This window comes from Ostrea edulis, chromosome 3, assembly GCF_947568905.1.
Source record: "Ostrea edulis chromosome 3, xbOstEdul1.1, whole genome shotgun sequence".
In the NCBI taxonomy this organism is placed as follows: domain Eukaryota; kingdom Metazoa; phylum Mollusca; class Bivalvia; order Ostreida; family Ostreidae; genus Ostrea; species Ostrea edulis.
Window position 1 is genome coordinate 13,992,316 of NC_079166.1, and position 22,394 is coordinate 14,014,709.

The 22,394-nt window shown below is 35.6% G+C and overlaps 1 long non-coding RNA gene across 2 annotated transcripts; it reads right to left on the bottom strand.

Moving 5' to 3' along the window:
* Nucleotides 1–1,030: 1,030 nt before the first annotated feature.
* LOC125674836 (uncharacterized) lies at nt 1,031–22,394 on the bottom strand. Of its 2 annotated transcripts, none has more exons than XR_008801777.1 (3): nt 22,144–22,394; nt 1,425–1,539; nt 1,031–1,171 (listed from the first exon to the last, which is right to left on the bottom strand). It is a non-coding gene; the product is annotated as an uncharacterized LOC125674836 (long non-coding RNA). The 2 variants fall into 2 exon arrangements; XR_007370275.2 differs by lacking the exon at nt 22,144–22,394 and adding an exon at nt 20,821–20,927 and having other exon boundaries at nt 1,050–1,171.

A 22,394-nucleotide genomic window follows, 5' to 3' on the forward strand; every position in this document is an offset into this window, starting at 1 on the left:
CAATATGACAACTAGCTGTCATATAGTAATTTTCATATTTAGACCCACCCAGCAAATTCAGTAATGACATTATGACAATTTATATAAATGTGCATCTAGCTGTCAGCAATTTAGGTATTTTGCAATGTTTGAATAGCTCCACTCTATTCATTATACTGTATAGTAAAAAAATTTCTGTTTAAAGTAGCGAAACTTCCAATATTGGACGTGAGACTTATCGGCGGATATACTTTAACTTGTCACAACATGACACTTCCGCGATAGAGTGCAGTGCCTGACATACTTGCTTTAATTGATATCCTATCAGTCTAATCTCTCCCTCTGTTTGTTTAATTACCAAAATAGGATTATCTTTGAAAACAATATGAAAATGTGGTCAATTGTGTTAATGGCAGTCACTGGCAAATATTGCGACAGATGGTACCCTGTCCTATATAGATGTTATACATAGCATTAGATGTAAGTCATATCAAAGAACAAAGGAAATAGAAAACATGATGGGTTGGTACTCCCAGTACAAACCTAAAGTACATGTAGAGGCATTAAGGGGGCGTTTACTGCTGTTAAGTACTCTGTGTCGAATGTGTGATAGTGGAAAGCGACACAGTGCACAAGTGGATGTTATAAAGAAATGAAAGCAAGTGTCCTCGAAATTCAAAGTTCAGTAGCCACATATTGAAATCACACGCAATCCATCTCATAACGCTCCAACTCATAATAGAATTCGGCTATCCAGAAAATTAATAAATGAGGTATCGCCAGATTCAAATCAACAAATTTCCACCGGGCTTTTCATCTAAAGCACCCCAGCGGTCCATCTTTGATGTATATAAAGCGCGTTCGTCCTTGACTCCATGTTTTCCTGAGCGTCTTGTTTGCCGTGCTATAAAACCGTCATTTCAGATGCTTTATACAAAAAGATAATGTCTTGCACACGCTGTGGAACCACGCTGCGCATAGAAACAGCTGCGCAATAAAACCACATTAAGTTAATGAAATAGAAAATGATGAATTCAATATACTTTTATTCTTCTTTTCAAGTTATGGATAGAGATTATGAAATAAAACTCCGACAACTGAATTTTCTAGCGACTGCTAGATGACGCCGTGACTGTTCCCTGACTTGCGCAGTGTGACTGGGTAGGTGTGGAAGGTCAGAGCACCCATGTATCTGCTAAATTGATCATGTAAATGTGAAATTCTTGCATCATTTCATGAACAATGAGGGTTATATGCATCATTTGTTCAAAATTTATTTGCATCACTGATATTCATTTCATCGTATATTTTAAAATCGAAAAAGAATGTTTCTTCGGACCACACAAGGTCATATATATATATATATATATATATATACATCATTCCCTCATGAATGCGCTGCAGTTATAAACGATGCGCGTATGAATACAGATAAATCACCTCACCTAACTCTCCGTACCCGCTAGTTCAAACTGCCCCTGTGCATTGCCCCACTTGTCTCTGTCTTTGGCTTGCCGACGTACACGTCATCCTAGCTGTGACCATTCTTGCTTGGCAGTCCTACGGATAAATAAAGAGCAACTACACTGTATATACGTATATATCCTTTAAAACATTTTTAGTTTTATATTTGTAATTTTATTTATTTGTTTCTTTTTTGACCAGAAGTACATCATATGTAGAAAATTTATATATATATATATATATATATATATATATATATATATATATATATATATATATATTTGTTCAACTTGTTCATGCAACATTTAGATATAGAAACATTCGAAACATCGCGTAAACTCAAAGTACGTGTAACAATAGCCTATCGAAAATATGCCGGCATCAGTTGCATCGATCGTTTTACAACTTTTTCTATGACGTCACAAAACATGACATTTCCCATAATACCTCGGAAAATACAGAAAAAAACAAGAGGTACTCTGAGCAATGCTCACTAAGAATACCCCCCGCTTACCCCAATCTCCCAAAAGGTGTTGGTAATAGGTATGAACTACCTCTTTTCTGAGTGTAAAAAACAAATGGCATGGCAAACCGAACCATATTGCTACTTCGATGTCCAGTGCGCGTGACCTTTGGACCCCAAAATCGATAGGGAACATCTTCATCCCATGGGTAGTCCATATGTATGATATGGTGACTGTAGGTGGAAAGGATAACGCTTTAGAGCCCGGAAACCATATTGCTACTTCGATGTCCAGTTCGCTTGACCTTTGACCCCAAAATCGATAGGGAACATCTTCATCCCATGGGTAGTCCATATATATGATATGGTGACGGTAGGTGGAAAGGATAATGCTTTAGAGTCCGGAAACCATTGCGTCTACAGACGGACGGACGGACAGACAGACGGACAACCCGATTTCAGTATACCCCCCACAACTTGTTGCGGGGGGTATAATAATACTTTGTTCACTTAGCTTTAAAGTTAATAGAGCACAGACGTGTGCTTGCATCTTAAACAAATAAATACCAATGAATAGGCCATATTTTCGAATGAAGTTGTTAAAGATATGAAATTACGTCATTTCGTGTCGCGATAAAAAGTAATGTCATAGAGATAATAATTTTAACTGATTTGAACTGGCTGAATAAACAGGAAAATACACTAATCACTGTCACATTCATTAATTCACAGGTGGCATCATGCCTTCACAATGCTTTATGTACAGATTCTCTTATTGAAGAGAACGTCTGAAACTAATTAAATTATGTGTTACGAATGAAAACAATTTTGTTTAAAGTAACAGTCTGTGTGTTGAAGAAGCATATAACTAAATCAAATTGCAATTATTGATTTTATTTCCTAAAATGTTTTGAAAATGGTGGTTAACAAGCAAAGTCTGTGGTTGTGTATCATAAAATACGTCGTTCCAGATATATTATTTTTTAGGGATATAAAACTGATACATGTGATATGAAAATCAAACTTGGTGCAATCTGCCGTTCATATGTAAGATAAAATGTGGAAAAGATGCATACGCTAATATCTTCTGTATTTGTGACGAAAAGGAGTTATATTCTAAAATAGATATGTGTATGTTTTAATGATATATATATATATATATATATATATATATATAGTATAGTATTGACTGATTGATTGATTTTTACGCCCCGTCGATAATTTTTCACTCATATTGAGAGGTCATCAGCTGTAGATGAAATATCACAAATTTAGACCTATGCTCAGGGGGCCGTAGCAGTGAGGGTTCTTTAATGTACCGAAGCCTGTCGCGACACGGGGTCTTCATACCCGAAAGACCCGTGATTTTCACTTTTAATTGCCAAGTGTTTGGCGAAGGAGCAATCACTACCTATTTGAATGTCTTAGGTTTGACGCGGCTATGGCACGAGCGGGATTTGAACTCACGATCTCCAAGTTACGAAGCAAACGCTCTACCACTGAGCTACCGCGACCGATAGATAACTATTGTAATGTGTGCTTTAAAGCGTGTGTGTCAACTTATTCAATACGCGAGAGCATGCTCTGTATACGATCAATTCTCAAAAGAGGCAGTCTACTTACAATTAAGTTAAGATTACAGGGATTTCATAGTCTCTTTTAAAGTCAGCCGTTCATAAATTCTATGATCGTTATATGGATCTAGTTTTCCAATACAACCTTTCATTGGGTCAAATGCTGTCTGACGTGTTTCATACCAATCGTTTAGTGGTTTGTTACTCATTGATTTTGAATACAGAGTACTCCGTTTACCTGATCAAGATTTAGAGCTGACGGCGGGTGTGAACGGTCTTTTTGGGATGTTTACTCCTCCTAAGCACTTGATCTCACCTCCGGTATTCCTGGGGTTCGTATTTGCTTTACTCAAAAAAATATTTTCCTTATCAGATTTACGAGCTGTTGGTTATCTTCAGTTTTTCATTAATCCATTCCTTATGCTAACAATCCTGGCTGTTAAGGAGCGGTATTTTGTGTCTTTAAGATGTGTATCGGATGCTAGGATATGAAAGTAAAAACCTCGTTTATATCTTCGAAATCAAAATCGTTTCTTTATTACAGGGTCACAATGAAAGCATGTCCCATGAAGACATTTTCTTGTTTTAGGAGTACCTTTACAAATGTGTTTACAAATAATTTATTCTGGGTAATGTTTGTAACGTTTTCGTCTTTCTTTGCTTTGTGGATTATAATTCTTCTCTAATAATCGTGTACTTGTACACATGTGTATATGTCCATGACTTTAGCTTGTGAAACACACATGATACAAGCACTGAATGAAGTGTGGGGACTTATAAAATGCCAAAGATCCCACTGGAAATAAGTCATGTGGCTTTCCTGGGAAATCCTTGGCACATGCGTATACATGTACATTATATCCACAATATTTTTCATATCAAATAGTTAAAAGTTTTCCTTTGTGCCTATGTATTTTACAAGATTTCTCGTTTTAAATGATCCCGTATGTATTCGGGTTAGAATAGGTCCTCAGTACTCCTTGCTTGTCGTAAATGGGATGGTCCTTCTGATGAGACCGCAAAAACTGAGGCCCCGTCTCACAGCAGGTGTGACACGATAAAGATCCATCCCTGCTCAAAGGCCGTAAGCGCCGAACATAGGCCAAAATTTTGCAGCCCTTCACCGGCAGTGGTGACGTCTCCATATGAATGAAAGGGACTTTAAACAATATACAATCAATCAATCTCTCGTTATAAATGCATGTCCCTCTCTGTGATATTTTCGTATATATATATAGGAGAGATTGATTGATTGTATATTGTTTAAAGTCCCTTTCATTCATATGGAGACGTCACCACTGCCGGTGAAGGGCTGCAAAATTTTGGCCTATTCCTAAATAGAGAACATAAACAAGTAAAACTTAAGCGAAACAAATAGAAAGGAAATGAAATATATCAAAACCAAACGAAATACATCGAAAAGAAATCAAATTGAATGGAACTCGAAACGAAACGAAATACATATCAATCCAAAACAAGCAAAATATGTAAATAAACCTGACTGCTATATGATAGAACAATGTACCGAATGGAATTCAACATTTTTTGTAAACTATGTATACTGTGAGAAGGCATTTGATTCCATTCATGGAGAGAGCCTTTGGTCTATCATGAAGTTCTATGGCATCCCAGATAAATTGATCAGAAAGGTGAAACTTCCTTATAAGTCATTCCAATGTGCAGTTTTAAAAGATGGTGGAGAATCCGACTGGTTCCGGGTAACAACAGGAGTGAAACAGGGTTGCACGATGTCTGGATTCCTGTTTCTGTTAGTCGTCGACTACATAATGAGAATATCTACAGAAATAGAACCAACAGGAACAAGGAGGAACTTCACCACAAAACTTGAAGATCTAGATTTCGCAGATGATCTTGCACTACTTTCCTCAAACTTCCAAGCCATCCAACAAAAGACAACAAACAAGACTACATGGAAATGCAAGTCGTGTTGGCCTCGGAATAAACACAAAGAAAACCAAGGTAATGAGACTCAATTCTGATATAAGAGAACCAGTGGAGATCGATGGGCAAGACCTAGAGGACATAGAAACAGGTGTGCTAACATCAAAGGGAGGATCTGACGAGGACATCAAAAGCTAGGCTTCACAAGGCTCAATAAAATCTTGAGTTTATCAAACATTTCCATCCAAACAAAAGTTAGCTTATTGAACAGCTTGGTCCTGTCGGTTCTCAAGTATGGAAGTGAGACATGGAAAACAACGGAACGAGGCAAAAAGAAGATCGACACCTTCCAGAATAGATGCTTGAAATAAATTAAGGAGAATAAGATGGCCAGAGAAAATATCAAACGAAAAACTTCATTATAGAACAAAAACAAGAAGAGCAAGCGAAATGATAACTCTCCGGAAGTGGAAGTGGATTGGTCATGCACTAAGGATGAAGAATACCAGGATTTGCACCACCGTACTGACATGACACCCAGAGGAAAGGAGGAAAGTAGGCCGGCCAAAACAACGTAGAGGAGAACTACTAAATAGGAAAGGTTAAAGTTTGGCTGGAATAGCTGGGCGTCAGCAAAGGCAGCAGCTAGAGACAGAGGCAGGTTGAGGTATTGTATTGGGTCCTTATGTGACAGTGGGCACGACGAGGATACATGTAGGTGAGGTGAGGTCGACCTGGCTGTTGCTACTTTAGAATTATCCTACACGAACAACGACAAAATACCGCCTCGCTTTGCTTCCTTCTAATTTCGTTTCGATTTATTTTGTTTAGTTTCGATTTTGTGTGAATTCCTTTTGATTTTGTTCCACTTTCCGTTTACCTGGTCAAGATATAGGGCCCACAGCGGGTGTGACCGTTTGATAGAGACTGCTTACTCCTCTTAGGCGCCAGATCCCACCTCTGGTGTGTTCACGAGTCTTCTTTGTCCTACTTTATATGTTGTTTTCCGTATAGCAGATATGAGATTGATCACTGTTCGTTATCTTATCTTTCATGGAATATGTATGAATAGACTTCGGAACGTCCACGTGTTACTACTAATATTCCAATAACGTATCCTATATGGATATAAAAGCATTGGAAGGATTGGGTATTTTGCAGAAACGACCAACGTTTCATATTCGTGCTTTATAGTTTATACCCCACAATACATTTCGAACTAGACATTTATTTCTTAGATTTAAAATATAAATGGTTTCTTTCAAGAATTGGAGGTTTTATTTCCAGGTGAAACGTCAAATGTTTTTTCCAATAAATGTTTATTTGCCTTTTACGAAACATATCAATGCTATTACAATTCTTCTATCGACAAGGAAGATGCATTGAAGTAGCATATCAGTTCGTTATTGACAAACATTGTTAAATATAACTATTGCAAGATACAGCAGTTTTTGCTTCTGTGTAATGAATCTGGACTTCATTTTTCCTTGTTAGATAATGCATATATTGATTACCGATAGAAGTTCTAATTGCTTTGTTTTCGTAATTTATGTTATATATGTATGTAAGTGCAGACTGATAACAAAATTTTCTTGGTTGTTGTTGAGGCGATGCTGCGATAAATACAAATACATCTTCTAAAGACTAATATTAATCAATCACGAGATTAAAACTTCAGAAATTTGTAATTATACAATTATAGCCTTTTGATGAGGTCAATTCGATGATGCATGCATATCGAGCAGAGAAAAGCATATCGACCTAGCATGAAGTGCGAGGTCGATATGCTTCTCACAGTCCAATATATCGTTGCATTGTACCGAAATCAAAAGTCCGCATGCACTTGTTTCATTATCATTCATTTAGTACAAATATTACTTTAAAGAACTGCTTTTAGTACACAGTGAGACTTCATTCTAAAGGTTGCATGAATGAACAATTCTAGTGATAGTAAATTTCTGTATGATTTATGCAATATGCTGCATTCGATAACTAACAATGCCATCTGTCCCTATTTGAATAAAATATGCTGTATGATCTATTCGATGTGATGTTTTGACATGTGTAAATATGCAACCTTTGCAAATAGTTATCGACATTAAAAGACTGTCCGTATCAGGGGATATCACGGTCCTTACACGCCTTATAAAAACACAATTATACCAATCCTTTTCCTCGTGAGACATACTCTCTCGCTATTTCCGGTACGCATGCGTAACTCACCAACTGTTGGTCCTAGGAAAATCTGCACCGATGTTATATGCATTTTCTGTGTATGATCTACTCATCTGGGTGTATAATGTTTTGTTATCGCATCAGCGATTTGTTTTCCGAAGGGATATCTTGTAACATATGTTTAAAGTTTTAAATCGCAGTCTTCCTTTACTTTTCCTGTTGGTGATGAAAGTTTTCTCATCTCAGTAGAAAGAGACTAATTACGCTCCGTATCATCATGTTGATAAAAGGCAATACACAGTACAAGCTATACAATCCAACGTGGTATTTTATGGCACGCTTTCGAACAGTATCTATAACATCTAAATATATCTTCCAATGATTTCCATTTCTGTTTATGGAGATGAAGATTACCCATATACAAGCGGTTCGTCTTGGTATGGATTCTGTTAATGTGCTTGTACATGTTCCACGTATAGGTTATTGTATCACCGGATATTGTGTTGTGGCTGTACTCATGATATTTATTATTCCATTCTAGAGTTGCAATTATAATCTCGGCTGAAATTAGACTCGGTAAGATATATAGACTGATGCCTTCACCGAATCTCGGGTCAGGCCTTCCTAATTAATGTCTCACTGGAAATTCACATTCAACTTCGGCCGGTTCTCGCAAATTAATGTGCACCTAGTTGGATACTGTCGAGTTTGAAATGGTAAACTAACTCGTTCATATTTTCACATTATATTTTAATTCTGATATACCAATGCCATTTGCTCACATCTGCTTTACGTCCTAATATCTGACAAGTCATCACGATCCGATGACTCGACATCATTATCTGATGAAAAGGTGGAGATAACGAACAATGATCAATTTCATAACTCCTATAAAGAATACAAAATTAAGAGTATGGCAAACATACCAGAGGTGGGATCAGGTGTCTAAGGTTCCCCTGTTGACCGGTCACACCGATAATTCAATATAACCATCTGACAAGTCGACAGAAAGATCTAAGAAGTCGACATAATCATCTTGACACTAAGATTAGGTATAGGTTTCTCAGATTTACTTAACATAGATGTTAACAGCAAACTAACAACTCACCTTTATGACAAACAGGATGACCAGCTTCCCCATCGTCAACGTCCTATGTTTATGTAGTAACATTCCATTATCACCTGCATATGAAGCTTATGCCTCCCTATTGATTTGATACACTAGAGCATGTTCTGCATATGATCAACTTCGGATCGAGGTAGACTGCTGACAAATAAACTGATGTTATATAGGTGTTTCAACAGTCTCATTTAAAGTCAGCATTTCTCAAATTCTATGGTCATTATAATCCCGTGGGCATCCGGATTAGAATAGGTCCTCAGTACTCCCTTGCTTGTCGTAAGAAGCGACTAAATGGGGCGGTCCTTCGAATGAGACCGCGAAAACCGAGATCCCGTGTCACAATAGGTGTGGCACGATAAAGATCCCTCCCTGCTCAAAGGCCATAAGCGCCGAACATAGGCCTAAACTTTGCAGCCCTTCACCGGCAGTGGTGACGTCTCTATATGAGTGAAATATTCTCGAGAGGGACGTAAAACAATATTCAATCAATCATTATAATGATCTAGTTTGATATAATATGACCTGTCATTGAGTAACATGCTGTCTAACGTGTTTCTTACCTATTGTTAAACCGTTCTTAACACACTGATTTTGACTACAGATTACGGCTATGGATTATCAAGTCAAAGGGCTAAGATCGTGTGACCGGCCAACAGGAAATGCATACTCCTCCTAGACACCCGATCCCATCCCCTGCGTTCTATGGGGGTACGTTTTTGCCCTGCGCTCAATTTGTATTCTTCACTATTCGTAATCTTCACCTTCCTCAATGTATTATTTTCATAAATCAGTATTGCTCTGCTGTTATGGTGCTACATGTAACCTCGTGATCGGTAGGTCGCGGGTTCGAGTCTCGCTCGTACCATTGCCGTATTAAACCTAAGGCGTAAAATTAGGTAATCATTGCTCCTTCGCCAAACGCTCAGCATCTAAATGTGAGAGCTGTGAGTCTTTCAGAGAGGTCGAAATTTCTTGTCACGACAGGTATTGACACCATAAAGAACCCTACAGCCCTGAACGCCATGGGTAGATTTTAATGTGATGCCCGTCCCCTACAGCTTGAGGCTTCTCAATGTGTGAGAAAAATTCACGAAGGTACAAACATACAAAACATTCAAAATCTACAATTGTTTCATCATGAATAAAATGATCAAAATCATCTCTCTCATATGTTATCACAAAATAAATATCCTATTCTACTTCATATGCCATGATTGGTACATAGACACAGAAGTTCGTCTTTGTTAATTACAAGGAGAGATGTAACATCAAACGCTTATTTTTTTCCTTGATTTTATATGAAATCAATGAATCAAATTAAAGAGACTATTTGAGAAGGAAATACATAAATAAATCATGAATCTCATCACGTAAGAATTATGACATATCATTGTCTTTCATATTATTGAATATTATATATAATATATCGTCTTCTTTTGTAAATAGACTTCTTTCAAATAGCATAGTTCTTGCCTGGAGGAAACCTTTTCGTTACATTTTGACAATGGGTTGATGGATTGTTGACGGGCGTCACCGAGACGGGGCTGGGATGAAAGCTGTCGCTAGTTCAATATGCACACACGATCTGCGCTTTTGTTTGTTTATTAGAGCTTTTGTCACACCTTGTCACACCTTGCTCGAGGAGAGGACAGTAAAATCTATGCATCTTGTAACCGATGAATGTGATAACAGTACATGCTAGAAAATGCAATAATCATACCATTAGTGTACTTTTTTTTCTTTTACAATTTATGTCATGCATATTTATTATTTGTGTAAATTCTGAATGAAATACGACTTATATTTTGTAGGTGTACTCTTACTAAACGTTATTGTGACGCAGGTATAGGTGCCTTTCTACAATACACTCAGTTTGCCGAAATATTATAATAATCTATGGAACAATCCTCAAAATTCAGCTTTCCGAATTCTATCGAAGCTGCTGTTGGGCACCTACATGTATTGTATTCACGGAAATCTGCAGATACACGTAACTAAATCAGAACGTAAGAACACACTAAGATACTGCACAGAGCAATACTTGCCGTGTATTATATCTAGCAAATATCACACCAAGAAAACGAATTTGTTTCGTGTATTTTTGAATTACTTTTTTTGGAACTCTTGATCTCTTTCAGAACGCCCATTTGAGACGAATATTAGTTTATCTTTATACCTGTAGACACCAGTAACGAACTGCCGACATTGTAATTGAAGTATGGTTTTATTGTCAAATTTTGCATATTATGACCATAGTTGGGATGCTAATGAACATACGGGCTTCTTTCCTTTGTTGTCGGTAAAGAACGTTATAGAGCATTTACGGTTTGGGTGATTGTTCCTTGGGCTTTCATTGGGTATCACTACCGTTTGCAATCTCCCTACAGATCTAAAACAGTAATAATGAGGAGATGTTATCGACTGGAGCAGAAAGTCAGCACACTGACAACTTCTGGTGTAAATCACGTCTTTCTGAAAAATAACCCTTCTTTGTCAAGCCGAAGATTTGTCAAGGATCGACGAGTTCACCGTGACGAAACCAAAAATGGGATTTCAGCTTTCAATCATTCGCATATTTAATGTCTTCTTTGGATGAATAAATTATCGCGGTTTGGATTTTTATAGTTATAAATTCACGACTTCGTATCTCATTGCCTGGTTTGCGCGAAAAGATTCCTCGCTTTTATCTTTCTATTTTTAGAAAAATGATAGCCATCTTTATCTGTTTAGGAATTGTGGTAAAGGAAACTTGAGCGTTAGACATGTGATTTTAGATGTGGGATATACTTCATTTTTATATTTTCTCCTGAACATTTTTAAATGGAAATTAAGAATTCATAAGCAAAATGATAAACGTGTATATCACAAAATATTAAAGATGAAGATCTAATTATACGTGCGCTATGCAACGAGACACGTCTTGCCTAGGAGGTTGAGCGGTCTAGCGCCCTGGTTACATGCTGCTAGGACATTTGGTTCCGTAGGTCTTGAGTTCAACCCCGGGTAGGGGCGGAAGTGGATATCCAAATAAAGTGAAATTTTCTGTGCTTTATATTAATTATTTCTTCACTTAGGGCATTTATGTTCATTTAAGAGTTCATTGCTATTTCTGTGCTTTATATATATATATATATATATATATATATATATATATATATATATATATAACACATATATTGTATCATATAAAATTTTATTAATTCGCAAGGTTGATTTCTTCCATTGCATTAAGGTTTCTGTATAGAGTATAACTCTGTTCACCAGGAACTCGGTTACAAAGATATCGTGTTTAAATTTTTTTTTTGAAAATTCCTTGTCGCATCCTTCACAATGAGAGAAACTCTGGTGATAAGGGACTTTTTGATAGAGAACTATCGGTTGCAATGATGCAGTATTTTTTCCTTGTTATCAATATTACAATTAAAATCCTTTCTCTAAATACATGTGCATGTAACTAGTGTTCTGACCTTAATGAAAACGCCAATAACTATAATCTAATCATATACTCACGTGCGAGATGTAAGTAAAGAACAAACGGGAATTATTATTTTTTAGGATAGTCTATTATTATTATTATTTTTTTGTGTGTTTTGGGCATTAGCTACCAAAGTCATATTTTGCTGATTGTTACTAAAATGACTAGAACAGCTTTACAGTACATAAAAATCCCCGCTGACATGTTAAATTCATACATCTTCCAATCTTATGTTGTAAGTATGGTATTAATTATATTGAAACAAGGTCAAAACATTATTGTATAGAAGTATATAATTCACTGCGGAGAAATGTAACTTAATGTTCACAAAATTCGATGGAAGATCGCTTTTTTTTTTTTCACTCTCACGTTTATTTTTCTGGAGATCGCCTTTTCCCCTCTTATGTTCATTTTTCTGGAAATCGCTTTTTTCACTCTCACGCTTATTTTTCTGGAGATCACCTTTTCCCCTCTTATGTTCATTTTTCTGGAAATCGCTTTTTTCACTCTCACGCTTATTTTTCTGGAGATCGCATTTTTCACTCTCACGTTTATTTTTCTTGATTTTTAACACATTCAAACATTTTAATTATAGTTCAGAATTGAAAAGTTGTTACGTCATAGTTGAAGCGACAAGACAGTGTATGGACCTATCGAGCAAACTTTATCAAGCACATGCCTTTAAGTTTAAACAAAGAACTTTCTTGTGGACTTCCTTATACAAGGAATCCCGGTGTAGAGGAATTAAATTCAGGCGCCGCAACAATCCCCTACAATCAGGTTGAACTATACTGTATTCAACCTTAGTATTTAAGCATGCTTTGTCCGACTGTTTTAAACTATTCAGTCCGTGTTCTATATACGTGTCTATATAAACGAATCCTTACAACAGATCTACCCGTAATTAATGTAAAAGTCGGATCAATCATTATAAATGAAGGCATTCACATACATTTGTAACGGGTTCACTCTAAAATGTGTGAAAAGATGAAGTGTATATGTACGTATAATGCTTTCATGAATGACTTGGTAGAATTAAAGATCCACAGCAGAGAAGATGTCACATTTTCATTAACATAAGTTCACACCTTCGGTCTATATGTAACGATTTTCATTTGTCTCGACAATATCGTTAATTTTTAATGTTCCGTGTTTTACCCTTCCCTGATAGATTCTACAGTGAATACATGCAATCGGTGCTAGAACTTAATTGAAAATAGGGGAAATTAATATTCAGATAAAAGCTTTTGATATATTTCTCTCATTTTGTCTGTAAAACCCTCAGACACAAGCATAATTTTTTTTCAGAAAGGTATTTGAAAATAACATGCAGGAAATTGCATCAAAACAAAAACAAAAACAAAACAACCAAAATAAAACCACGAGAATTCTTGGAAACATTAAGTCGATCCATGTGATTTTAACTTATGAATTCAAATCACGATGTACAGGTTTTGCCTTTAATGTATAGTGAGGTCAGAGTCTTGCATCAAATTTGAAATAGTCAGTATAAACAATTTTAATGAAAATATTAATAATAAAAAAAGATCAATTTATGAATTGTTGCTGAATAACCAGTAAAATGTTAAATATAAGAAGGAAAATTATTACGGAAATTAAACCCGAGCCATAAAAATGTTGCGGGAATATCGCAAAAACATTTACAATCATTTTCAAAATGTTGGTTTTTTATTTATTATACAGGCTACTAAACTGTGTGGTTCTTGGTAATAAACAATACAGTACAATATACAAAGAAGTCACTGAAATTGAAATAAGAAAGGTGACTAAATGGTCATTGAAAGGTAACTGAATGGTCACTAAAAGGTAACTGAATAATAGCGAAAAGGTGACTGAATAATAGCAAAAAAGGTGACTGAATAATAGCAAAAAAGGTGACTGAATAATAGCGAAAAGGTGACAGAATAATTAGCGAAAAGCTGATGAATAATAGCGAAAAGGTGACAGAATAATTAGCGAAAAAGTGACTAAATAAAAGCGAAAAGATGACTGAATAATAGCGAAAAGATTACTGAATAATAGCGAAAAGGTGACTGAATAATAGCAAAAAGGCGACTGGATAGATAGCAAGAAGGTTACTGAATAAATAGCGAAAAGGTGACTGAATGATAACTAGATGCTGTTTGAATGGTCGCTAAAAGCTGATGGAGTGACCTCTATTAGGTGATTGAATAGTAAAACTTGATTGAATGATAAGTAAAAGGTGAATGAATAATAATTAAAATGCGGCTGAATGGTAACTGAATGATCAACGAGAAATTTCTGAATTGTAACTAAGATTTGACTGAGTGATCATTGAAAGGTCACTGAATGTATCCATATATTTCTACTGAAATGTCTCAGTTCTCCCTGTGAAACGGTATACTTAAAGATGAAAACCAGCAGCTGACTCTAGCTTATTTTCTAAATTTGTAACTACGCATACTTTAATATTTAAGAACCGTATCTACTTTGCAGTATAAGGAATGTCCTACTTTCAGAGTACATTTAAAAATACACTACATTATCTACGTCAGAGATATATAAGGATGAAGTATACGGCATCACAACGGCGGTACTTCCGGTTTAAAACTCTTAAAGTGCAAATTCAAATCACAAACTAGAACGCGGTAGACAGCTATTTATCGTCATAGTAGAGATTTATATTGGATAGATAATTTAGAGTACAGAAAGTATAACATTCAATGTAAAATCAATTCTGTATGTCGCCTTACAAAAGTTTTAGAATTAATTCTGTATGTCGCCCTACAAAAGTTTTAGAAGGAATCGTCTTGTAAAGGATGATTTGAAATAAAGTAGGACAGAGCTCAACACTGTAATATCTAAAACACAATCCAAATTTCAAGGAAGGAGAAAACTCTCTTAGAAATAACAGCGAGAGTATTTGATAAATGGAAATCTACTTTTGTTGTGCATCATTATATTTGTGGTAACAATTTTTATGATAAAAGAGTATAAATACAATTTATCGAATACCTTACATTTTACCAATTCTATAATTCAACGAAAAACAAACCCGAAAAAATTTAATGACATTAACATCTGTATGTGTGATTTTCCTGTTGATTTCATTAAATAAGTAATTTGAAATTTCGTTGGAATATTCCACCGTAAAACGAATTTCAATACGAAAACTGAATTAAGAATATCTAAAATTCGGTATTATCTCTAACTGGGAATTAAAGTCTTGAATTGAATTGGTCTTTTGTCCGTTTGAAAAGAACTAGGTATAAAATGTACAGTACTCCTTGATTTCAATAACATAGTTGTATTACATCATTTTGTGAGAATTTTTCACCCAAATTGAGATGTCACTAGATATGGGCAAAGTGCCACAGATTTTGACCTATGCATGGGGCACAGGGCCGTAGCAGTAAGAATTGACCTATGCATGGGGCACAGGGCCGTAGCAGTAAGAATTCCGTATCGTGCCAACGCCTGTCGCAACACAGGGTATCGGTGTATAAGGTTTCATTCCTGATTTTTACTTCTAAATGCCAAACATTTAACGAGGGATCAGTCACTACCTATATTTACGCGACCATGGTTCGAGCGGGGCTCAAACTCGCGGCCTCTCGATCTCGTGGCGAACGCTCTATCCCCTGCTCAGTATGAAAATGACAAGGTGATCTGTGAGCAGACCTTGTCTATATAATTCTATGTTTAACTTTTAATACACACACGCGTGTACGAGCGCACACATACACGAATCGAGAAATACCTTATATAAGTGAATATGATTAGAAACACATGAAAATGAATTATTATGGTATTTCAACGGGGAAGATAAAATAGCAATTCGATGTCATCTCCCTTCCCTCCTTGCACGATACCATAGCTTCCTGTTCAAGGTTTCTAAAGCAGTGCGCTAAAATAACCTGCATTACGATATACGTCTAGAGATTGATTGAACATTCCACAAAATTGAAGGAGATGGCTTAAACGTATTAAGTGATAAATCAAATTGATGTAATCAGTCTATTAAAAATTCAAATATTAAATATTTGCTTGATAGTCTCCAATTTCCAAGAGCTACATGTCGTGAAATATTAATTAAAAATTTTGTAATGTTTCAAAAGCAAATACTCAAGACCTTGCATTCTGGTATTCTAATCACTCTGGGACGCGGGGAACTGGGATATTACGCTGCAGTCGATAGCGGGATCAAAGGACAGGTAGGTGAGATGTCTGAATTCCTGATAGAATTCGACCGCAGATATGAAATATACACCCTGCTGTTGTTTTTCTTTTAATTGTACAACACTCCCTCTATCTCTGAAAATTTACTGACATTTCCCCCCCCAACTTCGATATTTATTACAGTTAAGAGAGGAAATCTTGTAATATTCAAGTAGCGTGGACAGAGAATTTGATGATTATAAAAAAGAAATGAAACCAGTTTGAATTATTATGCTTTTCCGAGCATAATCCGAAGTCACTTTTTTTAAAATGGATTCTAACATACACGTGTACCTGGGGACAACCCACAAAGGTCCATATTTGACTCAGTCCCAAAACCTCAAGGTCGTTTCATAACCTAGCTTTGAAAATGATTTCTAATCAATGGTCTCTTTTTATATAGAAATGACCATAACAAAATCTTAATTTAAATAGCTATTGTCGATTTGGATTAAATGTTAAAAACTCTAGTCTCTCAAACTTCAGTACTTGACTGAATGTGCCCGTTTTGTGTAGACATTATTTCCATGTTAACGTTTTTGTCCAAATAATGTATAGTACGGGAATCACCGGATAATGCAAAAGAAAACTGAACTTTATGTAACATTTAACGTGGTATATTTCGTAGTTCATCCGCTAATGAAATACATAAAGTTTTCCCTGTGTCGGAATCGGATAAAGGGTATAATTGAAATGCCGATACATGTAATTGTTTTCTCCTGCTTTGATCTGCACAAATCCTTATAAAATTTTAATTAATTAATCATGTTTAACAGTGAAATCTCATTTCATGGTCCGAGGGTGCACAGGGATTGAGGCTGAAAATTATAATGTAAATGTGTTGTTTGGAGTATTCACCTTTAAAACTATAAATAAGACATTGATTCGTCATGTCCGGTGTAGATTACCCAGAATGCATTAATAAAACTGAACATTTACATACACGCGTGGTAGTCAACACGTTGAATAAAAATATTCACATTTTCGATATTTCTGCCTTTGTAATCCTTATAAATTGTAATGATAATCATTTTCTCGAGAATGCGATGCGGTTCTGAACAATACTCGTATATGGATCTTTATAAATATTTTTAAAAACGACTGGAGAGTCTGACGGAAATAAAAAGTACAATATCAATATAGAAACACTTTATGATGACATACTTTTTATGAACACACAATATCCTCCTGTATGTTTTAAAAATGATTTTTTTTTTTTTAAATTGAAATATAATGAATGAAATTTAGTTTTACTGACGATCTACTATGTGGAGTAGTTTATATTCTTTAAAAAGTTACCACGAGACCCGTCATTCTTACCAAGTTAGAATATTTACATGTGTATATGTACATGTATGCTGTTCAAGCCATGTCATATTGCTTTATCTCGAAATGATAAAATTGTTTCGCCCACCTACTTTACAATGCTTCGTTGTGAAACTGATCAACATTAACACCCCTTCAAGTAAAAATAATAAACAAACAACAGATAGGTGGTAAACCTTCGCTAATACATAAATGTATAACACGAGATAACGGAACGTCCTCGTATCATTCCGTCCTAGGAATTTAAATTCACCCCCCCCCCCCCCCCCCCCCACGTTTGCTTTATTGGCTGCATGTCTCCAGAAGGACTGGCTTTTTCGTCGTTAGGTAACGGAAGTTTGTCACGTGACTTGGAAAATGACACGGTGTCTTGGGGACGCGGTACTGTTAGCGAGAAAGAGGCTTTGATGTGCAAACCAAACAGTAGTGGATAGTTCCTACCTTAGAGCCGTGCGGAGTGATTACAGCGGGTCGCGGAATGTTAATCTGTGAATACACACTTAAATAGCAATCACAATCTACCAGAAGCAAGATTAATCTCTTAAATAGAGTCCAAACAATCCCCGCTAAAGCTTTATTAAAGCAATTCCAAAATCACCGACATTTTTCGTTAGCTGTACAGATTGCATCAAATATGTTTTAATGCATGGTCGTGTTAGGACTAGTCTTAACTTAAAATATTTTTCAGCATATGATAATCGGAAATGATCTTAACCGTATTTTTAGGTGATGCATGTCTGAAATGCACGAATTGCTGGTTAATCAGGATTGAACAATTTAGTGTATCATGTTTTAGGGTTATTAGTTTCTTTTAACAATAGGTGTATTAGAAGCTGTCAGCGTTGCATGTTGAGATACTTTAAAATTGCTTACCAACCCCTTGTACACAAAAGAACATAGGATATTAGAGAAGATCATCATCGGAATATTTGTAAAATATTAATAAAGATTAGAAGTGAACCAGGAAATTAAAAAAAGCGTCGCTGATATTGTTTCCAAGGATTCCCCTTTCTCAATACGGCAGTCCATTTCCATATGCATTGATCCTTATTTCAGACATAGCAAAGAAAACATAATCCGGTATTGTGCTCGGCCATTTATGAAATGCATCTCATTTGGTTCAGACGGGGACGTGTATACACGTGGGAATACGATTTTATCCGCAGTAGTTCAGACTGAAATCCTCATTTCCTTTTTTATCCTTTCGAAATTCAGCACCAGGCCATGATTTATGTATAGTAATCATTTCAAAACAGAGGAGGACCCAAGCAATTTCAAACGGGATGGGGAACGACCAACGTCTGTACCCTTTCCACTCCAAAATTGATGGTTTAAGACCCACAAATGACCATTTATATTTTAAAAAATATTTGACCAGGTGGATTGCAACCCCCGTGACCCCTAACCCCACTATTTAGATCTGATACTTGTCACACTTTTCTGTGACACTGTAGAAGAACAACTATTCAATCTAGTGCAGTTCATTTAGATTTAAACCACACAATAGAAATACCATATATAACTATAATTTACTGTAATGAATCAAAGTTTGCATTGGTATGCAGTTACAGAACATTTATTGTTACTCATGTCGAAGGCTTACACATGTCGCTATTAAAGTGAATCAAAGTATTGAAGCTTAGACCGAGTTACAGTACAAAAAATCCTCCCAAAGTAAATCAAAGCATTAATGCAATGCTGCAGTGAATCAAAGCATCAATGTTATGCTGCAGCAAATCAAAGCATTAATGCCATGCTGTAGTAAATCAAAGGATTAATGTCATCCTGTAGTAAATCAAAGCATTAATGTTATGCTGCTGTGAATCTAAGCATCAGTGTCATGCTGCAGTAGATCAAAGCATCAATCTCATGCTGCAGTAAATCAAAGCATCAATGTTATGCTGCAGTAAATCAAAGCATTAATGTCATGCTGCAGTAAATCAAAGCATTAATGTCATACATCAGTAAATCACAGCATCAGTGTCATGCTGCAGTAAATCATTGTACCAATGTCATGCTGTAGTAAATCAAAGCATTAATGTCATGCTGCAGTAAATCAAAGCATCAATGTTATGATGCAGTAAATCAATGTTATGCTGCAGTAAATCAAAATATTATTGTTTTAAGCATAATTACTGAGTCATTCTAGAAAAATGGAGATACATCTGTGTTTTGGAGGCATTTTTCAAATATCTTATAGTGGGACAATCATTGTCTCTGAACGTAGGTAATATAATTAATTCACACAATTATCATTTATTTTTAAGAAAACAAGATGTTGCCACAAATTGTATACACACATGCTGTCTGTTTTCAGGATGGCGTACCTGATAAGATGCATCACTGTATGTGTGATTATTCAGGAAAAAACCCAATCCCGTTATATCCGTATACAGCACGTGATTAACAAAATACAAAGGTGAGGCAACAGTGACTAGAGCAGATGGTGGCGGATGGACATCATTCTTTTCTTTTTTTAAAAATCAACAAAAAAAAAAAAAAAAAAAAAATAACAAATACTTAAATATATCTAGCTATAGGTATTTGTCAAATAATTTTCCCTAAATGTCGCAATATTTTCACATTATTGGTACTTATAGAAATTGTATAAGTTTGAAAGTTGAGGGTCTGAATCAGTAATATTATCAAAATCTGAGCAACGCCTCTAGATATTTACCCTCATTTTATGATTTACTGAAGAAAAAACAACAACATGCAGTCATGCCCTCAATCCAGAAATAGACATTCATTTAAAATAAAGAAGTCTCAAGTACAAAGGTGAAAAATCAAGAAAGTCAAAGATGCTTTCTTTTTCCTTTTCCCGGGAGAACTGATGCCTAATTAATCCTTTGTTGTCAACTTTTGATCGACAGAGCATGCGTAGTTTTAATGATACTTCCTGCTCAGTCACGTGATAATAATGTAAAGCTCCTCTGATATTTGTATGCCTCAAAACGCAGGTAAATGTAGCATGTACTTCAAAGAGAAATCCTGATATATAATTCGACATTCCAGCATGCTAATTTCTTCTTCCGTTTTATAAACTTCAGTGTATACTCTTGGGGTGTTCACTTTCATAATAACAAACGAAATGCAATGCTAAACCGAGGGATATTAAAACAAAAATAATTTTTCTTACCTATACTTCATAAGATTCAATCTCAATAACATGCTATACCACATATGCCTGACTTGTCACCTAACGGCATAAATCACTACAATATAAACCTTCTGAGGCAATGTCTGAAAGTAATACTGCACATTCTATCGTGATGCTTTTTCTTATTATCACACTTGCGCCCCAGGTGTTTGACACATGTAACAATAAACACATCTAAAAGACCCATAGATTTTAAATGTGTTGTGCAATAATTGTGTGTAAACTCATCACAGAAGCGTTTAGCATAGGCTGGCGATATAAGAATTGTTTTTCAGTTCTTAAAAGTATGCAAGATTAAGTGCTCCATTTAATACGCCGTGCTGAAGATAATCATATATTTAAAAAACTGAAGGACATTTCTTATATTTCCATTTATTTACATTCTGATAGTAAACCCGTGTTGCGCTAGATTATGTCAATCAGATTCATACGCGGTGATTAGCCTCTTCCAAAACATTGCAAGTTTACGAGAAATTAAACTTCAGTTCTAGATAGAAAGAATGATGATGGGGGGAAACCAAGAAAGGGGGTGTAAACACTACGTTATATGTATGATGCTGATAGACATTGTGTTAATATTTATGTGTACACACAACAGCCATCTAAAACGTAATGTACCCAGTATTAATAATAAAAGATGTGTTTATATGATGAACGTAATGCAAATGTCTGTCAAATCTTAATGGAGTCTGGGCTTCATCAATCCATTAGCCTGGTCATATTCTACTTCTTTCCTACAATGTATGCTTCAGTAGCTGTTAGAAATGTTCTTAATTAACCAAATATCAATGCGATATCAATTCCTATATACGTGTATATAGTATCAATGCTTTTATAAGTAGTTGATCCATCATATCTTAGAATTGTTTACATAGATGTATAAGACAGCTGTTTTATAATTAATAAATGTCGGAGGCAGGGATCGTTTCCCATGCAGTAATGAAATGAAAGACATGAATTTAGATTTAATGAATGTTTATCGTCAGAAGATTGCGTTTTTGGAAAACATTAGCCCGATCTTAAATTAATTATTAGCGGAATTTTTCCTGAGAAAATATTCCTATTTGCTTTCCTGTAATTATTCTGCACCCCAAGCAGAAATTGGAGCATTACGTCTGTGACGTTGGCTCACCCCAGTCTTTTTCAGTCTTACCATGCACGTGCATCGAATATAAAATTGATGTCGCCGCTTGAAACCCATATCAACGCCACCAGGGGTCGCTATATGTAAAGTTTAATTCCGGAAAGCCTTAAAGATTTCATCTTAGGCTTAAGGATATGATTAGGTAAACTCTCACTTACAACAAGCAGGGATCAATGACTGGGATACTGCCAACACTGTAATAGACTTTGTGGTTTTTCCATCATGAAATTGTGCACACACCATGGGAAATCTGGAAAAATGAAAAGAGAAATGGATTGTGAAAATTTGTCGGATTGTTATGAAATGTACATCTCATCTGATACTCAAAACAAACTGGAAATCTCTAGTATATGTAAACGTGAAAAGTTACTGAAAGGTACATGTAATATCAACCTGAATATGATTATGT